The sequence below is a fragment of the Pygocentrus nattereri genome, chromosome 29 (assembly GCF_015220715.1).
Source record: "Pygocentrus nattereri isolate fPygNat1 chromosome 29, fPygNat1.pri, whole genome shotgun sequence".
In the NCBI taxonomy this organism is placed as follows: domain Eukaryota; kingdom Metazoa; phylum Chordata; class Actinopteri; order Characiformes; family Serrasalmidae; genus Pygocentrus; species Pygocentrus nattereri.
The window spans coordinates 8,625,103-8,640,873 of NC_051239.1; positions in this window are offsets into that span (position 1 = coordinate 8,625,103).

The following is a 15,771-nucleotide window of genomic DNA, read 5'->3' on the forward strand; positions in this document are numbered from 1 at the left end:
TTAAAACATGAAAGTGACCCAAGTAGTATAAAATTATCCAAAGGTGTTGATTTTTAAATCACCACCACTTATTCATTGGCATGTGGGGTCTAAACACAATGCAAATGTGTTTCTGGTTCAGCGCTAGGCTAATTACATTTAATTAAACAGAACGGCCTACCATGGAGAAACACTAACACATTTCCTATGTTCACAGACTTCTCGTGTATAATGACTTCCGTCATGCTTTCTGTGAGCCCAACTAATCTGACTCATTTAAAAGGGCAATTATGGCTGACCCTAACTGATAAGAGCAGGAAACGCTGGTTATGATTAAGGCTTGGAGTCTTGTATCCAGGCTGCAGACTTCTAGATGAAGCCCCAGGCTGGGCAAAGTCTCAGCTTGGGCGGATGATAGGCAGCTAATGTTAGCTACGTAGGCTAAAGTGTTAATGGACACATTATTGGCGAGGTATCTGAAATTAACATTAAGCAAAGGAAATGGTTACAGTTAGGGTTGTAGTTACTTTCCCAGACATGTAAGTACAGCTTCTTCAAAAGATTGCTTCAAAATAAAAAGGCTAAAGTAATGGGGTAAGGTTAGCTCCACACCCAACTACGTTAGCTAGCTACTGCACCCTGAAAGCTATTCACCCTCAGTTAGCAATGTTACACCTATGGACCGGCAGCATATAAAAGACATATCCTTAACATTAATGTGAGCTTTCCCACCAACACCGGATAACCAGCTAATTAAGGTAGTTGGCTAAAGTGATGCCTACCACCTCTAAACATTCTCTCCTCTGAGAAAAACCTCAACAGAGCTCCTGAAAACAAATCTGCAGTGAGAATGGCGTTGGGATGTATTATGCCTGACACAATGTCCTGATCATCTGGAGAGTGGTGCTTTTTTATTTCATTCCTGAGGCTTAAAAAGTTTTGGATTAAGCTGGATTAAGTGAAAGACCATATTTCCATCTTAATGGCAAAACTACTAACAGCCAGGTCTACGGTAAGTGAAATCTGGGTAAAAATCATTTTTAAGATCAGCTCTAATAATAAATACCGTAACAGACAAATGTTAAAATCTTCTGTGATTAAATTAAATTGTGCGTAAAGATAAACATTAATGCACTTGTACATACATATAACATCGCTCGGACTAGCTCCAGCGTTAGCTTTAGCATTAGCGCATCTGAAGGGGCAGCTTCTATTACTAAAATCTTATTATTCGGCTGCAAACCTGTTATGAGTGGCTAAACTGAACGTTTCCCTGGTTTGATTAATGTATATATGGGTTCCAGAGCCCTTCCTCCAGCCTGCGTACTTATTTTGTTACTTCTCCAGCATGTCCGCAGTGAACATCTTGTAAAGCCATTTTTTTCATGAAAAGGATTTAATTGCAGTCTTTTGTGTGCTTCTAATATTTCCTGCTAGTATTTACGATTACTTCATCTGCTGCTACTGCTTAGTCTGTTCGTAGTTTTACAAATGCTACCAGGAAGCCTGAGAACTTGACAGGCATACCAAAAATTATGATATGGTAGGCAGGCCTTGAATTTTGCGGTCGATTGAGGCTTTGTCCAGTCAAGGTCTTGTCACTCACTTGGACAGAAGAGGGACAGTTTTGAGGGGATGATAGAGAAAGTGAGAGAGAGGGCTTCAAAACTCTGCGAATAATCAGTGATTATTTTCCCATTTCTGAACCTCTGTGGTTTACGGGTAACGTTAAAAGCCTTTTAATTTCCTGTCGAATGTGGAGCACTTGCCTGAGTATGTGTGTGTGAGCGAGGGGGGATTTGTGTTTTTGTTTTTACAGCATGCTGTTCTCAGCTTTTGGGGTCGTGTGTCATGTAGGAGTTTAATGCAGTGCTCATTTCCTGGACTAGCTAAGATAGAGATCAAAGCCTCTCTGCGCAAGCCTCTCCCCTCGCAAGGTGTGGAAACACACACACTCACGCACAGCACTCAGGTTTTTGCTTTTTAACTCCATGCGGCTTTCATGTCATCAGCTGTCCCTCATCTGGATCGCATATCCTTCATTACTGTAGCTCATATCAGTATCCTCTCCGCTCTGACTGCAATCTAATTCTATTTCAGCGCACTGTGACATAACCACGCTGGCATGTCCCCCTCTTTATTAAATCTCCTCTGGCTTGCAGATTCTGATACTGCTGGCCTGAGACTGGGCCACTAAGCACTTCTCCACCCATGCTATCTACTGTAATATATCAAACGTGCTTGCAGTGATTATAATGTGAGACATGTGGTCTGGCTTGAGTGACTTACGTTTGCCTACAACAACAAGCCTCTCTCGAAACCACGCTCATAATTCAACAGACTGCTGTTAAAGGAATAGTTAAGTGGAAAAAAAACTAATTCACACCATTTTTCTCTTACCCTAAATTACCCTAAAGTTGGTTAGCCAAGAAATGTTTGGTGTCCAAAGTTTGCTGGCTTAGTTTTGCACAGGAACGAAGAGGCTAACATAGCCAACAAGAAACAGAAGTAGAATATTTCTGTAATCTATAAAACAGACTTAATTCAGGCACCAAGATGGCCACCTCTAATGTTTTTAGCTGGAAAATGTACTTTTGTCCATTTTTAGTTAAAAAGGAATCTCATACTTCAGAGGACCTTTGTTGGTAGCTCATTTCAGAAGCCTAAGCTGGTCTCAGATGGTCATTAACTGACCTCTTGCTGGTCTAAGGCAGGTGAAGTAGTTAACCAGCTGGACATCTAGTTAATGACCATCAAAGACCGGCAAAAGCCTAGCTAATGACCATTACCTAGTCTGGCTAGATATCCCACTGGTCTAAGATGGCTGATGTCGCTGACAAGCTGGACATCTAGCTTTTACTATCAAAGATCAGCTTAGAGCTCTAAGAGCCAAGCCAATGCCCATCAAGGGCCTGCAAGATTCTTGCTAACGACCACTGCCTAGTCCAGCTAGATGTCCAGCTTGTTGATCAGCGAGACATCTAGCTAAAGACCAGCTTAGAACAGCAGTTCTGAACCTGATTTATGCTGGTCTGGTGCTGATTGACCAGTTTATCGGCAACCAACACAAAATATCCTGGTTTTGGTGGTGGTCAGCTGGTCTTTTCTGTTTTTTCAAGCAGAGCAGTCAAATTTGTCATGTTGGCAGATACAGGGGTTGGCAAACTGCGGGCCTTGGAGGGCATGAGGCCAGCACAGTTGGTGATTTTCCTACTCTACCTCGCCTATTTAACCTAGCAAGTAGCTTCTGGGTTGAATAAGATGTGTGGAGCTGGAAAAAACACTGAAATGTACTGGACACCAGCCCTTGAGTTCACCATTGGTAAGCTGAACCATCGGTAAGCTGAACCATCTATCGCAAAAGGAAAACATATCCTAAGCTAGTCAGCTGGATAAGCTGATTTTTTGTAAATGTGACAGTGTCAGCAACAACATAAGCAAGTCTGTTTTAAATAATTAAGCTTTTCACGATGGTTTGGGGCGAGTGTGTGATGATTTAGGCATGCAGTTTGCAACATGCTAATTGGTTAGGTCAGGGGACGCAACCCAGATGTTAAGAAGAGCCATTTTGTCCTTTCAGCAAAAATCAAACCACTGTCCTGGGTGTAAATATGTCTCAGTGTGAGCTGATGTCCTAGTACAGGCTAAAAATTTAAATATTAATGAAAGCGCAGACCTACTTTGCTCTGCTTTAAGTTTCAGCTCAGCTATAGCGACTTTTCTCACATCTCCAACAGAACAGTTATGTAGAACTGTAGAATAGTTTCTGGCAAAATGTCTGAACATTTGACTTTTTTTCACAAGGCCGAAGTCACAAAGTCACAAAATCAGCTACTCATTCGCTGGCTTTTTTTCTTTTTTTGGCATTTTGAACAAGAAGCTGGCATTTTTTTAGTGTTTCACAGTTTCAGGTTCCAAACGAAACGTATCAGGAAGCCAGCCGGAGTGATTTTAAATACAAATCCATGCAAGTCTGTTCGTCTCCAAATCATCAATGTTCATCTTCGTTAGCTACTAGCTAGGCAAGATTGTTGTTTGTGTTGCTATGGTGACCAGCAGTCTGGCACCGACCTTCAGGGTTAAAGTTAACAGTTATACATTAACTCCAGAGTTTAAGACCATTTATAGTTAAAACTGTTGAACGATCATCAGAGCTTCATTTGACTGTAAAAGAGGATTATTTTATTTTTACATAAACATGTTGCCGACCTCTGGGTTAGATGTCGCTTCCAAAACTTGTTAGTAACATTAACCTCGTAGCCCCAGTGTACAACTAAAGCAAAGTTCAAACATCCAAATATGTCTTGGCTGATCGACTACATGGGGATAAAACTGCGTAAATTTGATGCTTTTCACTGAACTACTTCTTTGAACTAAGCATTGTTATTAGAACCAATTAGAACCAGCAATGACTATTTCAGTCATTGTTAAGTTTAACAAAGATGTGCTAGATTCTTCAAATTATACCTACTTGTTCAGCTGAATTTGTGATTTTAACGGGCAGTGGGTATTAAGCAATGGTGGTTTAGTTCTGTGTCGATCTCTTATGGATTTATCCTTGGTAAGAGTCCTCAGTGATTGTTGTTATCAGTGGAACAGAGCTGCAGGCATTAATAGTGTTTTTGTCCTGGAGACCGAGGGAGAAGCGAGAGAGAAAGAGAGAAAGAGCATGTCTGATTTCATAAAGAGACGTGTGGGGGGTGCACTGCAAATGACAGGATGTTTTTATTGTATTGCACCAAGGGCACCTCTCAATTTCCCTTTCTTCATCCACCTAGCACTTATCCGGCACCCCTCTATCCATCCGTTCATTCTTCCCTCCTCCTGATCCCTCCTTTCTCACTGTGGAATGTGGCATTGAAGGGAAGAAAAGAGTGAAAAATTGTCCTGGCTGTTATTACCTTGAAAATAGGAGAGAGAGAGAGAGAGAGAATGGGAGAGAATGTAAGGCACTATAATTTCGCCATTTGCAGTATCTGCAGGTTTCCTATAGAACTGGGCCACTTTTGATGCAGATTCAGGCAGTCGGACCTGTAAGTTCATCTATATGAATTGTTTGAAATAACATAATGAACTAGCATTGTTTTGTAGATTGTTCTCAGCTCATTTCAACAGGCTTATGGAGGGATAATCTGCAAATCTTTACTGTTTGACCACTTGCTGCTCCACTAATGGCCTCGCCATGTTCTCAGTGAACAATACAGACCTCTGTAGCATATGATACTTACAGAAAGAGAGTGAGTTACATAACATAAAGCAAAGGGGGAAAAAGTGAGAGCTAGCATTGCTACTCTAAGTGGGGAGCTAGCATTGAGATAATCATTGCCAACAAATTTTAAAACCTGGTGTTAGATCCTAATGTCAGTGCGTACTGATCAATGCACTATTGATCATGACCATATCATGACCTATGGGGTTAAGGGGCTGTGTCACACAGAGGCCTCAGCTCATTTTTGTGCGTTCATATGGTTAGTTGTAACTCATAGTGACAACGATATCCGATCAGCAATGTTCTAACACTTATCTGTTGTTTAGGCTCCATGTACCCGGACGTCATAAATGTCCTTGGGGGCCCTTGTCCACCTATAACTCTATTTTATCCAATCCTCTCTCTCTATTGTCTTGTCACATGATCACGCGATGGTCATGCCATTTGTGTGTATATAAACTTTGCTATTCTGATTAATAAACGGGGAAAATCTTCTGAGTACAGACCTAGTCTCTGTGGTCATTTGAGTTTCCCCCAACCGGCTGGACTCTCAGAAGGACGGAGGGCTTCTGGCTAAGTTCACAGCTTTGGTATTGAGGGCGAACCATAAACCTTAAAACCATATCAAACGGTTCTGACACCTGGGCTCACTCTGTTTTGGTCCAATTCAACATTATAATAAGAGCACAGAAATCTTGATGACTACTCCAACGTTCACATGCACTGAGCATTACTTACAGCAGTACTTCAACCAAGCAATGCTAACATGGCTAACGGTAAATGAAAGACAGTCTTTTCAGTTAGCATGATGTCGTACTACAGCTCATTAAAAGTAAAGCATGTTTTTCGCTTCTAATGTAAAGTTACGATTTTGGAGAAATGAGGTTGTGTTCCGACAGCAGCGATCTGTCAATAACCTGAGCTTAGAATCTCTATAGCAATGTTACTTTTTCTGTTTAAAGTTAAAATAACATTTTTTATATTTTATTAAACATTTATGGACATTGAACTTCAGGAGCTCCTCAGTGGTGCAACCATCAAAGTGTTTACCCCAACCTGTGGTATGCATGTAAGTTGATGAAATATATGTAATACTGTCAACGTCAAATATGCGTGGAAATATGTTACGAATTAGAAAATTCGGTCATATGCAAAAGTTAGAATTTTCTACGTGAAAATAAGGTAATGCGCTTTTTTCAAACTTTAGAGCACAATTCCTATTTACTTGTAATAAAACAAAACATGAAATGTGTCATAATTTTTGTACAGGACACATTTTATGTGTTTTTGTGTGTTTTAATGTGTTAAATTCTACAAATAAACAGCAATTGTGTGTTAAAATGTGCAGAAATGCGTTGATTACAGAGGATGTGTCCACTTCTTTTCACACAGACAACCAGCAAAAAAATAAAATTTGACCAGGGGTGCTCTAATTTTTGCACAGGACTGTATATGAAAGTATATTTCTTTTGCAGATGTTCAATGCTGCACCCTGAAAAAAAGGTGGCGCATGTTATTTATATGGAAAAGAGTGTTTTTTCAGAGTATAATGCTTATCACACTAAACTGACTGCTGAAACATTCTCTCCAAAAATCTTACTGTCAACTTAAAGGACCTCAAAACTCAGATTTGGGCTGTTTTCGGGTTGTCGATAGTGAGCTGAAGGTGAGTGGGGGGGATGGGGGGGGGGTCGTTGTGTGCGAGATTGCCTGCCGTCCCTCTGTGCTCTTGGCCGTGGTTGAGGAACAGCGGGACAGTAGCGGTCATCGCTTAGACCCCCATTTCTCTCCCAGTCAGGGGCCGCCTCTCTGAATGGATGAAATTACACTGAATTCTCCCGTAATTGAAAATACCGATCCCACCTTATGGTCCACTCCCCCTCTCAGCATCCAAAGACATAAATCTCTGTGTCTCCGTCCCTGTCTGTCTCTCCGTCTCTCTCTCTCTCTCCAAGCCTCAACAAAAGGCCTTTTTGTAGCGCTTTAAATGGCCCCTACCCCATTTTGTCCTCACTCCCCCACCGAACTGAATTGACGCAAAACTGGTGGCGTCCCAATTACCGTCTGCTCACGGGATAACACACACTGCTGCGTTTCCTGGCCTAACATGTGCACACGTACACACTCTGCCGCAGTAGATTGCAGGTATTGATGCAGTACCATTGTGTCTCATAGCTCAGCGGGATAAATAGTTTGGGCAGTTTGGGCGTAATCGGGGCTCCTCGGGTGGAGAATGCTTTTATTGATCTCCTCCTCCTCTATTTGCTTGCAACTCCACGCTTTCCAGACCAAAGACCCAATCTCAAAAAGACTTATTTCCACATACGAGACACTTCTGACAGATTTAATTGTGTGCATAATTGGCTTGAAGATGTAAACCTCAATAGGCAGCTTCCAGTTTTACCTTCAGAAGTCGATCCTTAACAATAAAAGCATGTTGTAGTTTTATAATAATCATTTCACATTAGTATCTCATTGAGACGAGCAGAGAAAGTTTGTGGAATGTACAGATTGTTAACTTTCTATCCATACCACATTTGTGTCTGTAAGTAGAAGAGGGGATATTTTGTTTTGATTATAATTCGATGAAAAGTTTTCCATATTTTTGTCATTGTTTGGCATCAAAACAAGAAGAGAATGTGCTCAAACCTGTCCCTACAGAATGTAAATGTAATCCGTTAAGTTCTGTAAGTGTGCAATTACAGTGAGCCATTAGAAATGTGATAATTAGCCTTATTATTTTGACCAGCCATGGAAGGCTTACCATAAGCAATGAGATGATGGTCCTTTTGAAGCCCTAAATTAGTCTGATTTTAACTTTATTTCCACTGAAAAGAGGTGATGTATGTTAATGGTCATCGCACTGAATGGACTGGCTGAAACGGTCTCTCCAAAAACCTTTCAGTCAACTGAAAAGACCTCAAAACTCAAGATTTGGGTTGTTTTCGAGTTGTCGATAGTGAGCTGTGGGAAGAAGAGGAGATATTTTGTTATGATTAGAATTTAATTAAAAGTTTTCCATATTTTTGTCTTTGGCATCTAAACACAGAAAAAGTGCTCAAACCTGTTGATACAGAATGCAAATATAATTCGTTCCTGTTCCTTAGGAAGTAATGCACCATCCACAGTCCCAAAGCTCCACCAATCAGAAACTTCGCTGACACCATGGAAAAATCAGCTGTGTGGTCTGGTGCCATAGAGAACCTAAATGTCTCCTCGATCTCAGGGTGGGTAGGATGGTCCTCGCTTTCCCCCAATCACTCAGCATGATGCTAGCCTACATCTGTTAGTTGACCTAACAAAATTGGCAGTTAGCGTTCTCCTCCAAGCGTGTTGAGCTGTGTTAGCAGCAGTTTGAAAAGGTGTGATAGCGCTTCACTTATATCAGAGGAAGCAAATGCTAGTCTTGGCCGTGCCAGATTTTTTCTCAGGTAGGGAGAAAAAAATTAGACAAATCAGGGTCATTTGAGGTTGAAGGTAAAGTCCTAGATCTCCAGGAGCTCTAGGGTTGATGACCAGAACCTCAGGATGATCAAAATACTTTAATAAAAGGATGATCACTGCCTGAGATGAAACACTGTGACATGAGTGCTGAGCCACTTGGAAACGAGGTAAAACAAGCTAACTACAAAACTCAAACGAGAGAATGTAACTGCTACACAAATCTTTAAAAGTAGTTTTTCATGTATCTGTACTTTTTGAAATTTGTCCATTTATGGCGACTTTTTCCTTTCACTCCACTACATTTCAGAGTCTAATATCCGACTTTTTCCTCCTACATTTTGAGAAATCTGTCGTTCCTTTTGGTTTCTGTGTATAAAAACGTAACATGTCAAAACAAAAGAAGCGCAAAGCCAGAGCACCAATCAGGGCCCAGCGGTCACTTTGTTTAGAGCTGGTTTTGACCTGTTGGTCATACCGACCCAGTGCAGCACGCGGTTCAACGTCGTAAAATTTGGGAGAGTCTGTTCAACATAAATGATGAACTAACCTAACTTTGTGTAAATAGAGCACAATATAGAAATATTTGGGTATCTTTACTTTAACTCAAGTACGTGGTTTATGTACTTCATCCACCACTGCAAATCTATAATAAAACAAAAATTAAGAAATACTACTATACACACACACGCACACACACACACACAAACACTTTTGGGAAAATATATAACTGCAAATATACATGCCTTAAAACTGTTTGAAATGGAGGGCAAGCTATTGGATCATTAGCAGTGGTTTGTGGGGTACGTAGCTCATTCTTTCATTAAAAACATTTTTACTTTGAATCCTTTTTATGTTATGATGCATCTAGTAGCTACCTGGTTTAGTTTGCTGCTTAAAACTCTATAAAAATCTTTCCTGAATGTCTACGAAGAAAATGAATTTTTAATATTGAAACCTGTCGGCTCTGTAGTCAAAAACTGGAGTTCCCAAAACTAGAAAAAAAAGATGATAAAGTGCAGAGAAAATGAGACCAACCACCTGCAAGATCTAGTAGACCACCAAAACTGTCCCCATCAGATAAGCAGCACTTAAAGCTTTCCTATTTGAGAGAGAGGAGAATATCAAGCTGCTTCAGATCTGAAAACATCCAAAAAACAGGTGTTTCTGTCCGTCCTTCCACTGGGAGAAGACGACTCGGCACGGTGGGTCTGAAAGGATGTGTAGCTGTTCAAGAAGAACCTCACTGAGAAAAGGAGACGGACACACCAAACAAAGAAGCTGAACAATGGACTGACCACTCCAGAGTCCAGACCTCAACACCACTGAATGAGAGATTGCTGGGATTGTGGGAAGCAGGAAATGCAACCAACTTCTACAACAGAACTTTGGAGGTCCCTGTAGACTTCTCTGAGAAACTAGAGAGTCTCCTGAAAAGAACAGGAGCTATAATAAAAGAAAAGAGTGGACGCACTGAATGCTAAAAAATCTGATATTATATTTAGTTGTTGAGGCTTTGGTGTAATTTTTTGTTCGATATATTTCACAGCTTCTTTCCATGATACTGAAAAATGAAAAACATGAAATTAACATCAGTTTTGATTAGATATCAAATAAACAAATGGTGGTCTCTGACTTTCACACTACTGTAAGTTGTACATTACTGTGATCTTATGCAATACAGGTCCATTTACCGAATACACAGAATAGCTTGTTTCTCAGTACAACGTCAGTGTGTCACTGCTGTGCTGAGAAAAATCCACCACCAAATCATTCTTGGCCAGAGGTGATCCTATGGTGGTCCTTTGTCGTTGGTGGAAGGGGTAAAGGGGGCTGATGAATCATGCAGTGGTAGATGGAGTACAGTCTGTAATTGCAAACCTACAAAAGGACCCTGTTTTGTAGATGTTTCTAATAAAATGGCCAGGGTAGCTAATAAGCCGTGTATAGTGAAGCTGAATGGTATATTGCGCCTTTGAAGAGTATGAACCAGCCAACTGAATATGACTATTAATAGCTAGCAACCCTATTAGCTCTAATGAGCACTACTGTGTGGACACTGTGCTTGAGAGACACCCATCTAATGTAACAGTGTGCACTTCATACCATTAACACGCTCACACTCTCAGCCCACACACACATTAATGTATTATTATCATCAGTATGGAGGTTTTCAAATGAACTCTCTAAGCCAGTGCCATAACTACACCAGAACTAAGGCTTAAAGGAATAATTCATCAAAAAAAAAAAAAGTAAACCATTTTGCCTTTAACAAAAATATAAACAATCAGCTAAGACATGTTTGGCGTTAAAAGTTTGCTTCTTATTACATTTTTGGGTTAACTCAACTTGAAAGCTGGAGTTTACCTAATTCAGACTTGTTGTTTAGTCAAAACTCACAAGCATCGCAGTTGGGTAAACAACAGTACTCACTTACGGATGGCTGTGGCATCACTCACAATCTTCTTAGGTTGGGGTAAAAGCTTTGATGGTTGCACCATTGAGGAGCTCCTGAAGGTTAATATCTATAAAATGTTTAATAGAATATAAAAATGTTATTTTAACTTTAAACAGAAAAAAGTAACATTGCTATAGAGATTCTAAGTTCATTTTATTGACAGATCGCTGTTCTGTCAATAAAAAACCTTCTATCTCCAAAAAACTTTACAGGAGAAGAAAAAAAACATTATTTTTTAATGTAAGTCGATGGAACCAGACACATTTTCCAAGCTATTTTGGGTCGTTTCTTTTGGTACATTCATCATGAAATTTACACACAATGTAAAGGGCAACAGGAATTTGCAAACTGTGTCAAAGCAGAAAAACGACAAAAACGGAGATTCAAGGTTTTGTTCTGACAGCAGCGATATGCACAATTTATTTTGTTACTCTAACAAACTTAAACATATTGTGTTCAAATGTTTGTTTTAATTAGTTCACCAACTAACTCAGTACTAGAAACACATAAAATACTTAAATATCTGAGTTTCATAACTTAATTTACAGCTACACTATGTGCATTTTGGGGATTTGGAGACCTCTCTGGTGGAAACATGTAATTGCATGCAATATGTGGAAGAATATTTTGTACTTTGATGCTAATTGCTGGGGCATTCATTAGCATTCATTACTTGCTAGGTACATTAGCTTCATAGCTCAGGCACAAAACTAATGAAGCAAACTTCAGACTTGAGTGGTCTTCTCTAAGGGGGCCGGTCGAAAAAATGCAAAGACACTCGTTTAAGCACATCTTAGTCAATGTTTATTAGAAATTCTTACATCACTACAAACCACCACTACTACTACTGTCATTAATAATAATTGTATCATTTGTATCCTAATTAGTTGTAAAGTTTTAATATATTACATTTAATAACTTATTTAATGTTCAATTAAATCATGTAAACTGACATTTAACAGTAGACGTACATGGGACTTTTATTGTGATGCTGGAGTTTTTAAACACCCCAGTGTGACAGACAATTGTCCACTAACCAAAAATATCCAGCCAACAGCGTCCTATGGGCAGTGTCCTATGGGCAACGTCCTATGGGCAGCGTCCTATGGGCAGCGTCCTATGACCACTGATGAAGGACTAGATGATGACCTACACAAACTGTCCAGCATGGGCTATCATCCCTGACTACATCCACAAGGTGGACCAACAAGGTAGGAGTATCTAACAAAGTGGACAATGAGTGGACACAGTGTTTATGTGGTGAGAAAAATCTGCATGTCAGATGAAAATATTTATCCACAGAGAAAAGGGAAAAAAAGATTTGTTGACTCGATTTAAGGGTAAATTATAAAAACGTGACGGGATGTATGAAGTCCTTTATTCACGGCATGTCCCTGCATTTAGACACCAAATCGTCCAATAAAAAGCATTAAATCTTCATGTAGGCGACAAGTACCTCCTCTCAATCATCCTCCTCATAACTGTTCACACTCAACACTCTCTGGCACCATGTAAGCTCCGTCAGGTACAAAATGAGTGTCAAAGTAAAGCCTGAAGTGCTGGATCTGTAACAAGTGCAGGCATACGCTAATTAACAAATTAATTACTGCAGAGAAAATGAATACGTGGCTCCAAACTCACTTTTTCTCAAGTTCTCATCACCTCCCACTGGCTCAGTGACTCTCTCTTTCTCACACTTTCTCTCAAACTTTCTCTCCAAAGTTGTAATATAATGTCAGGGTTCGTTCCTTTTGTGCATGTGGTCCTGATTTAGTGATTTAGGGTGGGCCGCACCAACAGAGAAACCAAGTCCTAGGAAACGCAGAGTAAAATACAGGGTGAATCAAAAAGATTCATCTGATTTCAAAATGATTTATTTCACTTGTAAATCATCACAGAGCAATGCTGTAAACTGTAAACGGTTTAGGTACATAAAGTTTATTATGTAATTTAATATGAACCACCTGCGCGGTTATGACGGATTCATTCTTATTGAAGTGGAGAATGCAACACGCTTTCTGCTCAGGGGTCGTCCTCGCAGACTGAAGGGAGTCATCTTCCAGTGAAACTCTATGGCCCCCCTCTTGCAATTGGTATGTGATTGGTTCCTAGACGCCTCACGGTTGTAAAAATATGGCGCTTTGAAGTCGGATGACACTTTTTGAATCACCCCGTATTACTTCAGCATTTTAATATTTCTAAAACGTAGTGTTATATCAAACATCCAGCAAAGCTTGCATAACATATAAATGATAAAACGGGCTTAAAAGCCGCAGATCTGAAAACTGAGTGGGTGTAGCTAATGGGCATCTTGATTGACAGCTCTCTGTTCAACACTCAAACAGACCTGGAATCACTGTCCAGCTTTTCTGTGACAGTAACCGGAAGAAAAAAGTCACAAATGAACAGATATGCACGAACGCGTGAGTGATGAACGGATGAATGAACATTGCGAGATCATCACAGTGAAGAGCCCCAATTGAAAATGCTCGTTTTAAAGCACAGTAGTGTTTGTAGAAGAAATATCACTCCAGTATCAGCCCATGCCAGGTTTCTGTATCAGTATCGAAAAAGAAAAAGTGGTATCATGTCATCTCTGCTGCAAACTCAGCCAAGGTCACAGGTCATTCACAGTCAGGCCCTCAAAAGCAGTCATCAGTAGTGGACATCAAATCAATACATGACAGAAATAAATCATGAAGAAATGCTCATGTCATACGAGTCATTTCCAGAATCTTAACTTTAAAAGCAACTAAACCTGAATCCAGTAAAAAAACAACTAATTAAACATGTAGGCTGGGATCACCCAACAGAGCCAAAAACTCAGGGTCACACTTTATTTAGACGGTCCCCTATAGATGCTCTACAGATATTTAAATCACTAACAGGCTTTCTGGTGATGTTCAGTTGATTATCAACAACAGTATGGTTATGGTTAGGAGTAGGTGTAGGTTTTGCCTTGAGGTTAAGATTAGGGTTAGGGTTTAGATTTAATAAAATCTTTATTGAAATTTTAGTTTTATTTAATGGATATTTAGTTGAATGTTACTTAAAGACAGACTACAAAGCATCTACACTGGACCATCCAAATAAAGTGTGACCAAACTTAGACTGTGACTGCTGTGTGTGTGAGTGTGTTTGATAGAGAGAGAGAGAGAGAGAGAGAGAGAGAGAGAGAGAGAGAGAGAGAGAGAGAGAGAGAGAGAGAGAGAGAGAGAGAGAGAGAGATTAGAAAGAGGGATAGAGGGAGAGGGAGAGAGAGAGGGAGAGAGAGAGAGGGAGAGAGAGAGAGAGAGAGAGAGAGAGAGAGGGAGAGAGAGGGAGAGAGCGAGCAGTAGTGAATAGCGCAGGAAGTGCAGGTTTACTGTTTATTTGTGGTGAAGAAAAGTGCTGTGTTGGTCAAACCAAGGAAATGACACCAGTGTTCAACAGCACTCTCTCTCTCTATATACCTCTGTCTTCTTTGTTTGATTTACAAATATGGTATATATATATATATACAGTACTGTGTGAAAGTCTTAGGCACCCAAGACACATTTTCAAAATCTATTTATTTGTGTAGTTTGTGTTTATTTGCTGAGAAAAGTGTTAATATTTGAATAAACAAAATGTATAGAATATTAATTAATAATGATTTTATATATATATATATATATATACACACACACACACACACTCACCGGCCACTTTATTAGGTATTGCTAGTAAAAGGTTGGACCCCCTTTCACCTTCAGAACTGTCTTAATTCTTCATGACACACTTTCAACAAGGTGTTGGAAACGTTCCTCAGAGATTTTGGTTGGTTATTTGAGTTACTGTTGTCTTTCTATCATCTCAAACCAGTCTGCCCATTCTCCTCTGACCTCTCACATCAACAAGGCATTTTCATCCACACAACTGACCGCTCACTGGATATTTCCTCTTTTTCGGACCGTTCTCTGTAAACCCTTTAGATGGTTGTGTGTGAAAATCCCAGTAGATCAGCAGTTTCTGAAATACTCAGACCAGCCCGTCTGGCACCAACAACCACGGCACGTTCAAAGTCCCTTAAATCCCTTTTCTTCCCCGTTCTGATGCTCGGTCTGCACTTCAGCAAGTTGTCTTGACCACCTCTACATGCCTAAATGCACTGAGTTGCAGCCCTGTGATTGGCTGATTAGCTATTTGTGTTAACAAGCAACCGAACAGGTGAGTTTATAATAAATAGTGATTTTCTGGATGTTGGTGTGTTTGTTTAACCATTTCAACCACTTTTTATTGTTTTTATGTTTATTTGAATTATTTATACGACTTTATTCTAACGTATATTGTGTTAAACTCGCTGCTGAGGTAACTTGTTTATTTTTATTTTTATTTTTTTTTGAAGAGATAGAAGAAAGAAACAAAGACAAAGAGAGAGATTGGGAGAGAAAGAAAGAGATAAAGACAGGGAGATGGAGAGAGAGAGCGCTGTTTCTTCTCCCGTGCCGTCTCACTGAGCTCTACAGTCAAAGCAGATGGACTCATTTGTAGCCAATTAGCCGCCGCACTTAAAGCTCCGACTCACCTCCACAATTACAGCCTTAATAGAAAAGCCTCCCAGCAGCTTCAGAGCAGACCCCCAAACACCTCTTAATCCAGATGGGACGCGGGGAAGAGGTGCAGAGGGAAAAGAGAGAGCAGAGGAGGACACAAGATCATACAA